The sequence below is a fragment of the Petaurus breviceps genome, unplaced genomic scaffold (genome assembly GCF_028583685.1).
Source record: "Petaurus breviceps papuanus isolate PSGF00001 unplaced genomic scaffold, PetGlider_PUasm1.0 218, whole genome shotgun sequence".
NCBI classification, from domain to species: Eukaryota; Metazoa; Chordata; class Mammalia; order Diprotodontia; family Petauridae; genus Petaurus; species Petaurus breviceps.
The window spans coordinates 9,074,967-9,092,250 of NW_027185872.1; the positions used below are offsets into that span (position 1 = coordinate 9,074,967).

The window sequence follows — 17,284 nt, forward strand, 5'->3', positions numbered from 1 at the left end:
TCTCTCTCTGTCTCTCTCTCTCTGTCTCTGTCTCTCTCTCTCTCTCTGTCTCTGTCTCTCTGTCTCTCTCTCTCTCTCTCTCTCTCTCTCTCTCTCTCTCTCTCTCTCTCTCTCTCTCTCTCTCTCTCTCTCTCTCTCTCTCTCTCTCTCTCTCTCTCTCTCTCTCTCTCTCTCTCTCTCTCTTTCTCTCCCTTCCTCCCTCTCTATGTCTGTCACACACACACAAACACTCACACACAAATTCTCTCAGGGGAACAGCTATAAAGACAACAATAAGCAAGAACCACCCCAAAGCTAAAAGGAAAGGGGGGGCCTTAAAACCTTCCTAAAGCACCTTCTCTTCTCCCTGCTAATGTATGGCAGGCCCATATTTCAGAGGACGGGGAAGAACATGTATTCTGGGAAGGCTTGGCATTTTAAAAAGTTCAAAGTTGACTAAGCTGAGTGCCCATTCTATAAATAAATCCACAATGAAGCACAGAAAGGTTTATTTCTGATTTCTTATTTCACAAACTAGGAACGAGGCATAAAAATATTGGGTCATAAAATGCTTAAAAAGTAGATTACTAGAAACTAATAGAAGCCATGATTATCTATTGAGCCAATGATGGGTCAAACGGCATTTGGAATTCTTGCAGAGAATATGAATCTGACCTTCATGTAGACCATTTACAGAAAGCAATTTTATTTACATTTTTAAATCCACATAAAGGTGAAGGATGATACTGCTGCAAAATGGAACATTTAATTTTTTGCCCCAAGGCATTACTAAGCTCTCCCAAGGTCAAATGTAGTACAGGACTGAAATGAAGCCAGACTCTCCCCTCATCTGCTGTCAATGCGCAGGCTCACTCCACCCGCCTCTTGGAAACACCAAGGCTCTCTATCCATTCTCAAGAGTAAAAAGAGGCCCTAAAATCAACAGAATTCACTAAGAAATAACTGAAAAATAGCTTGCCTTTTTTATCCTCCCCAACCCTGCCAGGGATGGCTTTTAATCCCAGCCTCTCAAATGCAACTCATGGGATCACAGATTTTAGCCAGAAGGGCCCTTGGAGACCATCATGCCCAAACTTTCCATGTTATAGATCAGGAAACTAAAGACCAAAGAAAGGGAGTTAGCTGCCCCTGGGCAAACAGGTAGTTACATGACAAACTGGGACTCGTACCCAGGTACCTGTCATGACAAACCTACTGCCCATCCCATTAGGCCATAGTGCCTCTCAAGAAGACATTGGGAGAGGGGGAAGGAGAGGATTAATTTTGCCAAACTTCTATTCAGTTCAGTAATGAAGGCTTAATGTTTTGGTTTGGGATTTTAGTTTGTTCAATGGTGGATAGTGGGAGGGACAGACTGATAAAATAATCATTAAGTTTTTTTCTTAGGATTACATTTGAAAAGATGTGATCATTGTGATCTTTGAAATAGATTGTCTGATACTGCAGTTCTAAAGTTAAGAGCCCAATGTGAAGTCACTTAGGCTGAGTGATCCTAATAATCATAAATATATAAACAATGCCAGACAGCTTAGACTTTTCCAACATCCAGCTTCATTGTGACTCTGGCTCAAGCAGGTCAACAGCTATGGTTTCTAATTGGGTGGGACTTTGGGATGCCTGCAGAGGCTTCAAGCCACGCCTATCCCTGGGGTCTGGAAACTCCTCCACTCAAGCCTAGTCTCCATAAATAACTGAGGAGGCTCCCCACCATGTCTGGGTCTGATTCAGAATGCCCCTCACCCCGCATCTGGCCTCTCTTACCTGTTCTCAACCAAGCCTAACCCTGCTTCAAGCATGTGCTTCCCCGAGAGTTTAGCCAGTGTCCATGTCACCCGCCCCCTTGAGCTGATGAGTTTCTTTTCGGGCCTGCACCTCTTCCTGGCCATCTTGCCATATAGTGTGGGTAGGCTTTTATTGTTTTGTCTGCTTGCTATGTTTAATAATAATTTAAAAGCTCGTGCCTTTGCTACCTTCCCAAGCACCAACTTCCTGTGACTCCTTGAACCTGAGTCTTCTCTAACCTGATCCATGAGGCCAAATACGAGAAAAGGGTTTCCTTTTGTTTAGTCCTAACAGAATGGTTGAAATAGAATCTGGTGATGATATGATCGTATGACATTGTGTTGTATGTGTGTGTATACATATATATATATATACATACATATAAAATATATACACCCATCATAAACAATGATATATAAATAAATTCATATCACATGTAATCATTTACATAATAAATATATTTTATATAAAATTAAAATAAATAAAAAGTTATATATCCTTTTATTAAGGAGATTTGTTCTTGGAAGTTTAGATTCAAAGGGGTGCATTTGAGGCCCTGAGGGCCACATGTGGCCTTGAGGCTGCAGGTTCCCCACCCCTGGCTTCAGCGGATTATTGTTAAATTTCGCTTTATTTTAAACTACATTAATCCATAAGAGTCTAGAGTTTATATCTTTGAAAAGATTGCAGGTCTTGATTCTCGGCTTTGCAGCTGGGAGTTTGATAGTTGAGGCCCTTCTCAATATACAGACCAGAGTGTTGAATTCTGTCTCCCCTCCTCCCTTCCAGCCCAACTCTCTTCCTTATCGTTGCAGGAAGGTTCAGTCAGACAAGAGAAGTTTGCGGATGCCCTGTGGGTAGCTCAGCTGCAGCCAGTCTTTAGTTCACAGACCCATCCGTTAGGTCAATAGATGTAACTACATCAAGAGATAATGGTCCAGATGCCACCAGCAGGGGACACCATCAGGCCCATTAATATCCAACCCACATTTAAAAGAATAAAACTGCTCAGAAGGCAGTCTGGCATGGAACAGCACTCCCAGGCCAGGGTTGGGCAACGCCCAGTGCACTGCACTGCACACCCCAACCATGAAGGGAAGAGTGGTGTTGGCCAGGACCATGGAGATGATACCTGGGCCCTCTGTGAAAATGAAAAAATCATGAGCGTGACCCTTCTCAACAAACTGGAGTCCAGGTGAGTCAAAGAGAAGAGAGAACTGGTCTTCCCACCAAAGCCTCAGAGGGCTTCTGTGTAAGATCCACATAGGCCACACACACTCTAGGCCCCATGCTGGGCCTAGAAGGGAGTTCTGCCAGATCTCACAGTGTCTGCCTCTGAGGGACTTCCTTAATTCCATTTTAGCTTGTGAATCAAGATAAGAGGAGAGAATTTAGGCTGGGGACAAAAGGCTAGGCCAGCGTGGTTTACTTCACTACTCATGGAGGAAGCTAATACCATGAATATTAGCTTCCTAGCTAATGACTCTGTCCAAGAACAAAGATGTCTTGTGACTGTATCCTAATATGGTCACTGGAAATAAAAGAACCCTAGAATAGAAATCTTAATTGTGCATTTAAAAAATAAAGTTAACTCTTGCAGAAGGACATACAAATAAAAAAATATTGTTCCTGTCTTAATCAATATTTAAACTGAAACTGAAAGATGCCCACAGTGAGACCAAAAGAAGGCCTCCCCGGGACTCCTGCCTTGTAGAGAAGGTTCAAGCAGGGGTACGGTAGCCACTCATGCATCTCAAATTACCTTTGGCCATTGACTATGGAAAGGACAGTTCTCCCTTTCCTGGAACAAATATGAACTAGGGCCAGATGAAATGCTTATGGCCTTCTTGGCTGGGCATGTTTCTGCAAGGCAATTAGCCAGCTGCAGAAGACAAACATAAGAAGTTGGAGTCCCAGAGTAGAATGAGCCCATGTTCAGGAACGGGCTTGGAGCTCGCTGAGCCTGGACGGGAAACCTCTGACTTCAACCAACGATGTTGCTCTGCCTCTAATTTGCACCTTTTGTCCTGAAAATGATAACTGACTGTCCCAGCAGCTTCCCTCAAAGCAGTGAGAGAAGCCCTCGCCCATCACTGTGGTGGATGGGCACTCCCTTCTCCTTTGTTCTGGGCAATCTTGGGGACCCTGAAGACCTACTTTCTCTTCTTCTCCAGGGTACTCCTGATTTTAATTTCATTTCAATGGAATTGAATGGGATCCTCCCTGGCCCTAAGCCCATGCTGCCTAGACAGGTGGCAGCCTTTTCCTAGCACTTTCTATAACCTTTAACCATCCATCTTCCTGACTTCTCTCTCTATTTGCTATTCTTTTGAGGCAATGCTAAAAATAAGACCAGTTGCTCTCGGTGGCAGATGTCTAACCAGATGCACACAAACTGGCCAGTGACAGAGTCACTTACTCCCAAGGGTGCAAACACCCAGTACCATCAGAACCACTTTTCCCATTTCTCCACTTGGGAACACGTCTCCTGCCCTCAAAAACCGAAAAGGTGCCTCGGCTAATCGGCCATCATCAGGTTTCCATTTAGCCGTGTGGTCAGCCACAGACCATCTCTTACAGCAGTCTGATTACCAATTCTGACTTGTTAAATGCAAACAAATAAAAACAAAATTAAGCATGAATACTGTTCGGCTATATATGCTGATGAAATGGTCAACATTTCTGCCATATCTTGTACGATCTCTGAATTCAGAGTAATTAAACTAGGAATATAAAAAGAAAGAAATAGTGCACTGATTAAACACAAATAATTGACTGCAAGATGGGGGATTGGGGAAGAAAGAGGGGAGAGATGGGAGGATCTTTCTTTGTAAGACTATAAGTGGTGGAACCCTAATTCTGTGAAATTCTAGAATAAAAATCCAAAGGGGAACTGTTCCTTTCAGGGGCTACAGGCAATGCTTCTTTCCCTGAGCCTGAGCACCACTTCTGACCTACAGCGAATCACAAGCACTCAGCCTTCTGCAAAGAAGCTTCAGGATCAAACCTGGGATTAATTATGACATTTTCATTTATCCCTCTCCTCCTTCCAGCGATGAGAATGTAGACAGAGTCAAGTACAATTTATCCTGTGATTTCGAGGTTTGACTATGACCAACTGAGAGGGCCCCTGTGTGTCTGCAGCAAGCTCGTAAGGCAGGTCACTGTCCACTTGGACCATGAGAATCTCTCAGTGAAGTGTCTAAGTAACATGTGAATATTCTAGGTAAATCTAGTAGCTGAAGAAAGTAAACCCACTTCGGAAGAGCCACCAAGAGAAGGGCTTTTGCCTTCCTCCTCTCAAGCTCGTCCCAAGGACTTTATAGTTTTCAAAGTGGACTCTCTTCACACGCACTGGAAAGCATATGGGGGAGCTGTGCCATTTCACAGAGACCCAGGAACTGGGGAGCTGAGAAAGAAGAGACAGTATGCCACAGGGGTTGGGCTTCAGGCCGAGGGAACAAGGGAATGACTTCATGGTTCTCAATGTAATCTGCTCAGAGAAAGCACAAAGGGTCAAGTGCCTTTTCATCCCTATGGACCTCCATCAAGTAGTCCACATTTCTGACAAATTCCATCTACCATAATGAAAAAATTCTGTCTTTTCCCTTCTTTACAAATGATCTCTGCTCCCATCAACACTGTCTGATTCAAAAGAATGTGCTGAGCAAAGAGAGAGTTTTCCCATCTTCAGATGAGATGATGAAACTGAGTGAAGCCAGACTTGCTGTAAACTTCCTTGCTCATGACCTCATTTGGAGCCCAACGTATCTGTCGGGCCCACATATTGCAGCTTTCCTCTACAGTCAATAACATGGGTGTTTCCTGGGATTCTTTGCCTCGGCTCCCCAGCAGGCAAGTAGCAGAAAAGAAACAATTGTAGAAGCAAAGCCTCCAAGCAGTTGGTCAGAACACAAAGAGTGGCTATAAATCTCCACTGCGCTGTCAAACGGACTTAAGACACAATCCGATAGCTCCCGTCATCGTTTACAACTATCGATTGTGCACCTAACTTGACTTTATATTCTTCCTGCTTTAAGGAGATGCAATATTTTTCAAGGACTTCCCACACTGAGAATGAGACTGCAGATGTAAAGCAGGTCATTAATTTTACACAAGCCGGCTTATATACCTGTGGGCCCCAACCACATTCTGCTACAAGGGAGCAAAGCCTGAAAAGGGGGGACTCTGAGAGCAAGTTCAGATGGAGAAGCTCCTGGGCCAAGACCAATAAGCAGTTACCTCTTTGATAACCACCCAACCACGCCTGTCTTTGGGGCCACAATCACCTTCCTGTATCCTGTGCTGAGTGGAAGCCACAGATGCATGACATACAACTGAGGGCCAGAGCAAAGGCAGAGAGAGCAGCCAGAGCTGTGTGCTGCCAGAAGGCAGGTGGAGTTCCAGACAAGCACATCATAACCCTGGCATTCGGGGAACATCCCCCTGATGCTCCCCTTCCTGGGATTCACTCACTCCAAGTGCAAAAGGAGAAACAAAGAGACAGGCAAGAGGGGTTTCCCATCACTGGGCAGCCATTGTTACAATCTAGAAAAAACATTGCCCCAGAAATTTCTATGCTCATCATTGCTAAGGCAATGACACAGCAGGTAGCAGGAGCCTCTGGTCTCCATCTCTCTCATTGTATTCTCAATTGTTAATGAAATTCTTATTTGCCAACATTTTCATCAGTCTGATTTAATCAATCTTTTGACCAGTGCTACATCTTACATTTCCAGCAAGTGGGGAGTAAAGGAGAGGGGGAAAAGGAGATGGCCAGGAAGGGGAGAGGAGGAGGGAAGAGAGGACAGGAGGGTACCATATTTCTATGTACCTCTTTCTGCTGAAATAGATGGATTCAAAGGTAGTTTTTTTTTTTTTTTGCAGAATCCTACTAATGGAGACACTGGCCTTTTATGTTTGTAGGTTAGTCTGGGTTTCTAAATGTCTCTCTACCTTCTACGCAACCCTTCTCCTCCTGGAGGCAAGAACTAAGGTCAGACTGCAGCCATGTTCCTTTTCCTTGGACACCACAATGTCCTGGAATCTCAGAGCTGGCAGTGAGTGACTTTAGAAGAGAACATGGAATGTCAGAGCTGGAATGGGGCCTTAGACATCATCTGGTCCAAGCCACCTTTTTACAGAAGAATTATTATGCTAGAAGGGGAAATAGAAAATCAATTTCTTTGAAAAATAAAATAAAAGCAAAAAAAAAAATGAGACCTCAACAGAAGCACTCCTTGAGTTGTCTTCATTAGTGTGCTAAACATTAATTAAATGACCAGCCCTCCCATTGAGGTCATGCTACAGAAAACAAATAGATTTTAATGACAAGGGAGCAGGGGAAAGGGATGGTTCTAGTGGCTTCTTGCACTGTGGGCATTGTGTTGGCAAGTTTCCCTGACATTAAAGACAAAACAGAGGAACGGTTCACATTCAGCTGTAAAAGGTTGGCTTGCCTGCAAAGGCAAGGAGATGCAGTTCCATTGTCATTTGTTATTTCCAAAGTCCCTGTGCTTTGCTTCTGTCTCTATCATTTGTTTTCCTCTAATCACTATTGAAGTTGATACTTCAGAATAACCTACAGTGTCAGGGAGAAGCCCCACAAGAGTATGTCCCTGAACACTCTCGGGAAAAGTAACTTTCTCTCTCCTGCTCAGTTAAGACAGTTCAGATACTTGCCAGCAGATATGAGAGGAAAACTGCCTTCAGGAAACACATCCTGACCTAACGTTAAATAAGAGTGGTACTAGATCTGAGGTGGTGAGTATCGGAGAGGAAAGTGAAGTCAGTCTCCCCTAAGGAATGTATGTTCCTACGCACACCCCAAGCTCCGGAAGGCATCACTCAACAGGTCTGAGAGAGGGCAAGAAGGGAGCTCACCACTAGAGGGCAGCAGAAGTACCTAGATCCATTAGGGAGAGTATTTTGCAAAGGAGAAATGATTGAAGGAAAGTCCATACAGCCTAGTGGAGTGAGACACCTGATTCAACTCAGGATGAACCTGAATAGAGAAAATACTAGAAATAAGCCGCTCTCTCTCCTAAGACTAAATGGTGAGAGAGGTCAGCCATGGGATGGAGAGCTCCAGGCTGAGGCCGAGGGAAGGAGGAAGCCCCACACCCAGGAGACTGGAAATGTAAGGGGAAGGGAGAAGGGAGGCTTTGCCCCTGCTTTCTCCCTGCTCAATGCCTCTTTGCTCGGGCTCCTCTCCTTTTCTGATCTTCTGGGATCCTTCAGTCCAGGCTCGGGTCTGCCAGATACTGTCTTTATTGACTACAACCTGCCAAATACACATTTATCCGAGCTTTGGAGAGCAAGGAGAACCAGAAGCAGCAGACATGCAAATCAATGGTAGGTGATTTTTTTCGAATCATGAGGACAGTGGGCAGCCCCCATAGGCCGCCTATGTTTGGGCCCAAATATCGCCCTCTGGTTTCCTAAAGGGAGTCCCTTGATCTGCTCCTGGAATCCCTCTATCCTGATTCTGAAGCCACAGAGACAGCGGCTCAGGAGGCAGGGTCCAGATGGTAGGGGGTGGCAGAAAGTTATTGGACTGTGGTCCTCAAGAACAGGAGCCTAGGGAATGATGAACGGAACCGTGGGGAAGGAGGCCGGTCTGGTGTGTAGGGTGTGTTAGTTCACCGCCCCCCCCCCTCGTTCATCAGATCTAATGATGACAAATAAAATCGAGTTTGCCTTAGCTCCTCTCGGAGGCCACAGAGCCACAGGGAATAATGAGGGCTGCGCCCCCATCTGTCTACATTAACAGGGAGCTGGGCACTTCCGATAGCGAAGGGATCGATTTTTCTAGCCGGAGCAGAGGTTTCCCGACTCCTCGTGAATAATCGCTACCCTTTCTGAAATTCATAATAATTAGGACCAGATTTTTTTTTTTTCTTCGCATCCATTTCCCGGAGAGGCTGGAACCAGGAGATCGCCTGGGGACCCTTGGAGAGCCTCAGCTCCAGGCTAGCTCAGTCCCTGAGCTGGAAAGGAGGAGCGGGGAGTAAAGGTGGCTGGACCCGTGGGGGAGAGGATCAGGGGCCAGTCTCGCCCAGAGAAGGGAAGTGGGAGACAGGAAGACCAAAGGTGTTGAGGGCAAAGGAGTAAGGAGTTTTAGGCCTCCGCTGAAAACAACCACTGTGTGCTTTCTGGAGGGACAGAGGCCCCGGAATAACGGGAGTCTGACCAGCCAGGTTCGATCTGCTTTGTCAGAGCCCAGCCTATGGAGAGGCCGGGGGCGGGGGGAAGGAAGAGCTAAGGGGCGGGCTGCACCGAGAGAGACGCCCGGGGAGCTGTCCTTCCGTGGGACGCTCCAGAAAAATGTTGTGTTATTCGCTGTAGTGAGAGGAAAACAACATTCCCTCCTGGCCTCCCAAAGACGGCGCTTGTGTCTGGTCTGACTGAGATTTTCTGGGAGTCAGTCTCCGGCCACTGCAGGAACTAAGGATCGTAACTGTCCGCGGTCTACACAAAAGCCCTGACTCGCCAGGACTCCAGGGATCTGACTCCCAGTATTCCAAGATATAGAAGGGAATTGAGGCCCGGGAAGGACTAGAAAATAAATGCAGAACTAGAAGTGCGGTGCTTCCTGCTGTGATGAAAGAGCCAGCCCCAGCCCGTGGCTATATCTGACTCCCACGTTCCAAGGAATACGGCGGAGTCAGAGGCACTGGGTGGACAAAAGAAGCCGAGATGTAGGGTAACGGTTCTGCCCGTGGTCCTGAAAGAACGATTCCCCGACCCCGATTGTGACGGTGTCCTTCTGGGCATCCAGAGAATCCGAGGCCAGAACCAGATTAAGAGGAAAGTGCGGAGCCAAAGGGTGGTACGCTATCCGCGGTGCTTAAAGCACTCTAGCTTCATTCTGCCGGGAGGGAGAAACACCGCCAGCTGTCTGGTCTCAACCCGGGCACCCAGAACTTTATACAGCATATAAACCGCGGCAGTTTCAGGAGAAAACCAGACTGCTTTGCGTTATCTGCTGCCAAAAGTTAGCCTGCAAGAGGATCCTAGTGAGGCGATAGGGCGCAAGCCTTGGTAAACCTTCCCTCCAACGTAGGCAGATATTGCGGGATCCCAGAAGTAAATATGTCGGAGCCAATTGGGAAGCTCAGCCCCTGTAGACGAGGTGGCTGAGTCTCCCGACCTTTGAATATTCAATGACTGAGCCCGGAGGGGAACATTTGCTAGTCAAATGGCTTCATCTGGCCCCAAGAAGCCCCCCCCCAACTTTACCCGAAGGCTGAAGGTCCCCCCACCAACTTCACCCGAAGGCTTTAGTAAAGGATTGGGGTGGAGTGTCCGGTCTCTCGGTCTCTTCTTTCAGTGGTACGTGCACAAAACATTCTAAAAAACATTGAGACCTTGCTCCGGGTCCTGAGATTCTCTCCCTGCCTTAGAGCTCCAGTCAATAGCTCTCCAGTACCTGTCTCTGGGAAGCCTGAGGTAGAAATTGGAGAGGAGGAGAGTAAAAGGCAAACTGCGGCCTGGGTAGCCCAGGGTGAAGGAAGGAAGGAGAAAGAAAGGGATGGAAGGAGAATGGTGCAAAACCCAGGACAGAGAGGCGCAACAAGGAACTGGTTTCTAAGGAAACACTGTGCTTGACTAAGAGGCGATTTTACTGATTGTGGGGGAAAAAAAAGATAATTACAAAAGGGAAAGTCTCTCTCTCTCTCTCTCTCCCCTCCCTCCCTCTTCCTTTCCCTCTCTTCCTCCTTCCCTCCTTTCCTCTTTCTCTACCTCCCTCCTTCCATTTTCCTTTGCTCCCTCTCCTTCTTCCTCTCTCCTCCCTCTCCCTCTCTCTCCTTTCCCCCACTGACCACGCCCTCTCTCCCTACCTTGATTTAAAGTTTCTGTTTCAGAGTGGTCTCGAGTTCAGGGCGTAGAGGGAGGGAGAAAGGGGGTTGGGAAAGGATATCAGTCAGGGCTGAAAAAGTGGACCTAAAAAGGTACACTCAGGTAACTCTGGGTGGGTAAGCATTCCCCTCATGAGCAGGAACCCCGTGGAAGAGGTGTTACCTCTCTCTGAACCCCGACAAGCTTACTGCACTTTCTCTGCTGCTGCTGCACTTTCTCTGATGAAGATCCCTGGGGTTTCCTGAGCCAGTGCCTCCAACGTGGAAGAAACTTCCAGTATTTGTTTACAGATACGGTGCTTATGTTTACAGTCAGTGACTGGGAAAGGACTCAGGCTAGAGCCCCAGCCAACACCCGCAGGGGTCAGACAGCAAGCTTGGGAAGCCTTTGCCCCTAGTTCAGGACTTCTTTCCTTCCTCCCCCAAGCCCCACCAGTCGTCAATTCCTCAGTCCCTCCTTCCTTCCTCCACTCTCCTTCCCACGTTCCTCGCTGTCTCTCGATCCCTCCATTCAGCCCTGTTCTTCTCTCAGTCTGTCTTTCTAGCCTCCAGGCTGTCCCGGGCCTGTATCCGCCTTGGGAGTCTGCCAGCCCAGGTCTCATCCCGGCGGGCTCCTCCGCCCTCCCAGGCTCGCTAGCATCGACAGCAATTGAAGACTGGCGATCTTTTCAGCTAGGGCCTGGCATTTCCTCCTATCAGCCTGACGGAGCCAACTCCGGAAATTGCTGGTAATATTCATCTGGGGAGCACTTTCATTAAACGTAATTCATTCGACTTTCACTATAAATTGAGTGACATCCTTACAGCGGAACCTTTTTATCCTTGATTAAGTGCTTGCCAAGCTCTGGTTTTTCTCTTTATTGTCACATTCCTTCAAGCGGAGTCGTCAACATGCCAATCTGCCGCATAAAAACGCGAGCGTCGTGTTTACAAAGCACCCAGGAGCTTGTTTAATGCTGACTTACAGAAAGAGCTCGTGGGGAGCTGATAAATCACGACAGCCACTCGACACAAACCATCCGTGGGCCCTGGCGCCGGCAGCCGGGGATCAGAAGGGCAGAGGAAAACAATAGGGAAAGGGGGAGGGGGGAAGACCAAAAAGCAGTCTTTGGAGGTTCCCCAGGGCAATCTCCCTCCAGGCTGAGCAAGATCGGAGGGTTTTCCTTTTATTCATTAAAATGGCGCTTGGAGAGACCACGTAGGTCATTTCGGTGCTTATAATGGGTAACTGCAAGTCGGGGAGTTGGCTACCTCCCGGCCTCTTTGTGAATTGAATCTAGGCGAGCTGCCTTCTACTCAAAGTGTGAGAGTGGAGCATTCCAAAGCCCTCCTTGAGCCAGCAAGTGCGCAGCTCGAACGCGCGCGCACGCACACACACACACACATACACATACACGCACACACACACGTGCACATACACGCGCGCGCACACACACACACACACACACACACACACACCCCTTTTCTGATGGTGTCAAGAAATCCAGGCACAGATTCAGCCTCTTTACAAAACTCGTAAGCAAACTGTAAGAAAAACCACAAGTGCCCTAACTTGAGCAGAATTGATGGCCAAGTGGAGCCCATTCCAAAAGGAAAGGGAAGGGAAAGTGGGGGGGGGGGGGTCAAAGAGAGCTAATTCTTGCTACATATCCAAGAGTCCCCAAATATTTTGGAACTGAGAGAGCTGAACATACGCCCTTCTGCTGTGTGCACCTTGAAAGATTCTGTCTTCCCTTTCTCTCTCTCCTTCCTTAAAATCAAAGAAGCAAAAGACAGAAAATTGCTTATTTGACACAGCAATACCCAAATGCTTTCATCACAAAAGTGCTTTTTGGAAAATACTGTAGACAGTTGTTATTACTGGACAATGCTGTCAATTTCTGTGGTCTGCAGAAAATCTCCCCTCACGTAGAAAAGTAGGCCATGGGCCCATATCACAAAAATCAGCCCATTTTCTTCCCTGCCACCTGATCTATTTTTCACCACGACAACACTTTCATTAAAGGGGAAATCACAGTCAAAAATCCAAAGCCAAATAGAAATCAAACCAACACGGAGACTGGGGCCACGAACTTAATGGGTTTTTCCAGAAGGAAAAAAAAGGCACTTCACGATGGCTTAGCAACAACTAAGCCACTTACCTTCCTCCCAAAGCCTTGGCATTTTCCTCTAACCCATCACCTAGGTGAGAAGGCCAGGCTCCAAATCAAAGCATTTTCTTCTAATGGACCATAGCCAGATTGGGTCTGCTGAAGCCCCAGGGTTCCTATTTGATTCTTTCTCCTCCTCCCCCCCCCAACACACATACACACACACACACACACACACACACACACACACACTCCAGGAAAACATTTGGTCTGCAAGTTGTGCTTGTTTGACCCAAATCCCTACATCTAGAGACCATATTTCCTATGAGATCCTAAAGCTGGGGAACCCAGATCTTTTCCTAAATCAGAGATGTGAAGGGGCAATGCATTGCTGTCTATGTCCGTTGTGCCCCAGACCTTTTCAGTCTGACTTAGAGAACTGGCCTTATTAGGGAAATAACCAGATGACAAGGAAATGTGGTCCTGTGGAGATTCTTTTTTGTCCTTTTCAAGGGCAAAAATAAAAATAAAAAGCTATCAAAGGTATTCCCTTTAAAAAAAATTATTTGATTTTAAATGTCCAAAGACAGTTTAATCTGTAGTCATTAAAAATAACAATAACCCAGTCCAAAGAGGTGACCCTCGCCATCCCCTCCCAGCCCTGTGCTCTCTTCCTCAGCTTCCCCTTTTTTCCCCACAGTGTTGGCATCGTGGTAGGAAACAGTTCACAAAAGGAAGAAGCATGGAATTATTGTCTTTCCCAATGGCTCAAAGCACAAATATTCCACTGGCTCCAAGATCCCTTATAACATTTGGTGAGAAGTCACTGGGTAAACAGCCTCGTCCAAATCTCATCTCTTTCCCCACGTTGGTTTCCCAGAAGCTCCAGTCTACTTAGATTGGAAGCAGATTTCTAGAGATTTTGACTAGATGTTTGCCTGTTCTCATCAGCCAAAGGAGGTCCCCCTAGGGTTCATTCTTCTCCCCGGGGCATTAATATGCCCCGTACAGGAGCTATCTCAGTGACAAGGGACACGTTTTCTGAAGGCCCTTCAACCATGTTACATTTCTGTCCATGTTGCTGGGGGCTGCTTCATAGACTTCTAGGTTGGAAAGGGTTCACTCCCAAACTAGATTCCTCCACCATCTCTAAGGAAATGTTCTCTCATTGTTGTTCTCCACCTGCCCAAGGGAGAAATAACTACAGTTAAGATGTTCACTTCTCTATGCCAGTGACCACCTGCTTCTCCCCTCACCTGTCTCTTATGTCGGCTGTGGCTATTGGCACCAGGGAAGATTCTAGAGATGAGAAAGGGGGTGAAATTCTGCTGCCTCTTTTTCCTGGAGGTTTCACAAAGCTGAGCCCTCCCGGCCTAGGGATCACCCCCAAAAGACTCATAGGAGTAGGGACACCTCTCTGGACTCATCCCTGGCTGTGCATTTATCTTCACTCAAAGGCATTTTTGGATGGTCAGCCCCTTTGCTGAAATGTTCTGCTAGCAAATGAGCTTTATAAGTGAACTTCGGGAACTGTTCTCTGATTGACTTCCAGGAGAAAACGAATCTTGCTTGGAGTAAGCAAGCCCTTTCTCTTGGACACTCCTAACAGCTGGTTCTCTCCTTAACTAGCCCCACCCCTACCCCAGTTCTTTCGTTTATACCTAAAATGTGCTTCAAAAGTCGAAAACCACCACCTCAAATTCTTCCCAAAGTTCCTGCTCCAAAGAGTCGATATCTGGGCCAAAAAACAATCCCGCTGGCTTGCTGCTCAGCAAACAGTTGGTCCCAGGTGGCGGAGAGGTGAGAGCAAAGGACTGTGGACCAATGGGGCAAATCAAAGCAGATGTGCAGAAAGGGGAAAGTCCTGCAGTCCTCTGGACTCTAGCCCTGGACACATGGGCCTCTCTCTTCAGCGAGCAGATGATTCAGTAAAGCCATCCCTACCCTGACAACTTCTAATTCGAGCTTAGGGCTAGATGGGTTAGTCCAAGAATGGAGTAACTGAGGCAGAGAGCAGTTCCCCAATTCAAATCCCTTGCTGCAGTGGCTCGCCGTCAGGCACATACCTAGTCATCTTCACCATGCCCCTCCTTGGGTGGAATTGGAAAGAGCCCGAGGAAAAGAAATATTCAGGCTTCCTCTAAGGCCCTTCCAGAAGGTAGATGCCTCCAAAGCCCAGGATGCAGGAGGAGCATTGGGGGACGTGGGGGGACGTGGGGGGTCGTGGGGAGTCGTGAGGAAAAAAGTGTGGAAGCGCAGCCAGCAGGGCCTACCTAGCTTCTTACAGCACCAGAAAAAACCCTTCCTCCCAGAAGATAAATCTGCAGGCTTCCTGATCAAGCGCGGAGCTGCTTGTTTACAAAATTCAAGAAAGCTGAATTTCTCCCCGGCAATCTGGGGAGACTCTGGGTGGAAGGAGCCACGGAACCCCGACCCCCGATCTGAGAGGCGTGCTGCCGGAGCGGTGGAACAAGAGAGAAGACTTGGAGAGAAAACCGCCGGCCAGACAGCCTCCCATCCATCCTGCCTTCCAAAACACACACACACACACACACACACTCACTCACACGCACACGGAAAGGGTTACTCTTTGCCTCTCTTTCCAGCAGCGACTTTATTGTTCACATCGGGGATTGTTTTCCAGAAATTGGGAAATCGCCTCTTTTCTCCGAGCTGCCAAAAGACATTCAGGTAATGAAGTCTGTGAGTGAGCGGTAATTGGATCCGCCTAATTTGCTCCCGGAATGGGTCTCCCAAGCTCCCGGTTTACAATTAAAAGAGACTGGGGAGGTGGTACTGGAGACTCGGAAGGCAGCAGTGGGAGCCGGGCTGTTGGGCTCCGGATTGCAGAGAGACCTCAGCTGTGCATACACACACACACACACACACACACACACACACACACACACACACACACACACACACACACTGACCAATATTTGCTGCAGTCTTCTGTCTGGTTCTGGACGGCCTCTGGACAAAACTAGGAAGAAACTGAGCCCATCCCGTCAAGGAGCGCCTGATCTTACTTTTTGAGAGGACATGTTCAAACCAGTCTCCTGCTTCCCTGCCTGCCTTTTTCCTTGCCTGCTGCCTGCCGACCCCCCTGCCTGCGAGAAGGCTGGAGAGTCCTTAGAGGCCCCAAGACGTCAGGGGCTTTCCCTTCCCCTCCCCAACCCTGCTGTCCTTTCTGTCAGGCTAGTCTTCCCAGGCTCTCTGATCTCCCACTGCAAGGGTCCCTGTCCCCCCAACACACACACTCTCTCTCTCTCTCTCTCTCTCTCTCTCTCTGGGGAGGAGGAGGAGGACACATACTAGTAATGGCGGATCCTCGAAGAGATGCCCACACGAGGGCCACTTTGGCTTTGGAGATACCAAGGAGCAAGTGAGAGCTGCCAGCTCTGATGCCCTTGCTCACTGACCACCCTACGTTCACCTGTTTGCCCCTGAGGTGTCCAGAACCCGAGAGGCTGACACGCAGCGCCCTCTGGCGGCTTCGAGGCTCCTGAGAAGCAGGAAAATGCGGCCCTAAGTGGAGGTGGGGGGAGGGGTGGAGTTATTCTCACCCCCAATAACCTGTGAAGGGCTCTCTCTCTCTCTCTCTCTCTCTCTCTCTCTCTCTCTCTCTCTCTCTCTCTCTCTCTCTCTCTCTCTCTCTCTCTCCCTCCCTCCCTCCCTCCCTCCATCCCCCTCCCTTGAACCCCAAAGTTCTGGCTTCATCTCCATGCCTTGACCGGGCCACTGACCCAGATGCAGCTCCTGATCCAGAATCCTGGGAGTCCAGGCCAGAAGAGACTGAACAGGTGCTCCCCGCTGTCACTAGGACCAAGCCAGAGGGACCCTAAAGGTTCCTCCTAACCAGACCTGTGCCTGGATATCCCTATCCTTAGGAATAAGGATAACAGTTCAGAAATCAGTCAGTCCATGACCAAGACAGCAAGGATTGAACCCTGTTGAGCCCTCTTCTATAAGCCGGGGTCTGGCAGAAGGAAATGCACTGACAGACTGATAGACGACAAGAAATGGGAGTACAGCTCGCAAGCCCCAAGGCTGTAGAAGGAATGAGTCTCTGCCAATACTTGTGGAAGCTGCCAGCCGTGCCCCTTGCGCTGGTGCCAGGATGTGGGACCTCCCGAAAAAGTGAATGGGGCTTTTGGTCACGGAGAGAAAGTGGGAAATAGAGAAAAGAGGCCTTCAGCCTTGGGTTTCTGGATAATGTGAGCGGTTGGAAGAAAGCCTAGAGTTTACAGGTGACCCTGTCTTGTGCACACTCATCCTAGGCGAGTCCTACAATTCGGAGAAAGTTATCCGCCCCCTCCTCATATCCGATGGAGAACTTTCAAAGTCACCAGGCAGGCTCAAAGTCTCTGTCTCCTCCCATTTATACCTGTGCCAGAAACTCCTTGAGCCCACTGTCCCCTCTGTGGCCCCACTCCTTCAGAGCCTGCCCTCTCCCCTCAGGGAAAGCACATATACTCGTCGAGCGAAACAAAGCGCGCGCGCGCACACACACACACACACACACACACACACACACACACACACACACAC

General features: G+C 48.1%; 1 protein-coding gene across 1 annotated transcript in view; it reads right to left on the reverse strand.

Moving 5' to 3' along the window:
* The window catches only part of NXPH1 (neurexophilin 1), a 224,597-nt gene that overhangs the window by 205,289 nt on the left and 2,024 nt on the right, over window positions 1–17,284 (reverse strand). The window lies entirely within an intron of this gene.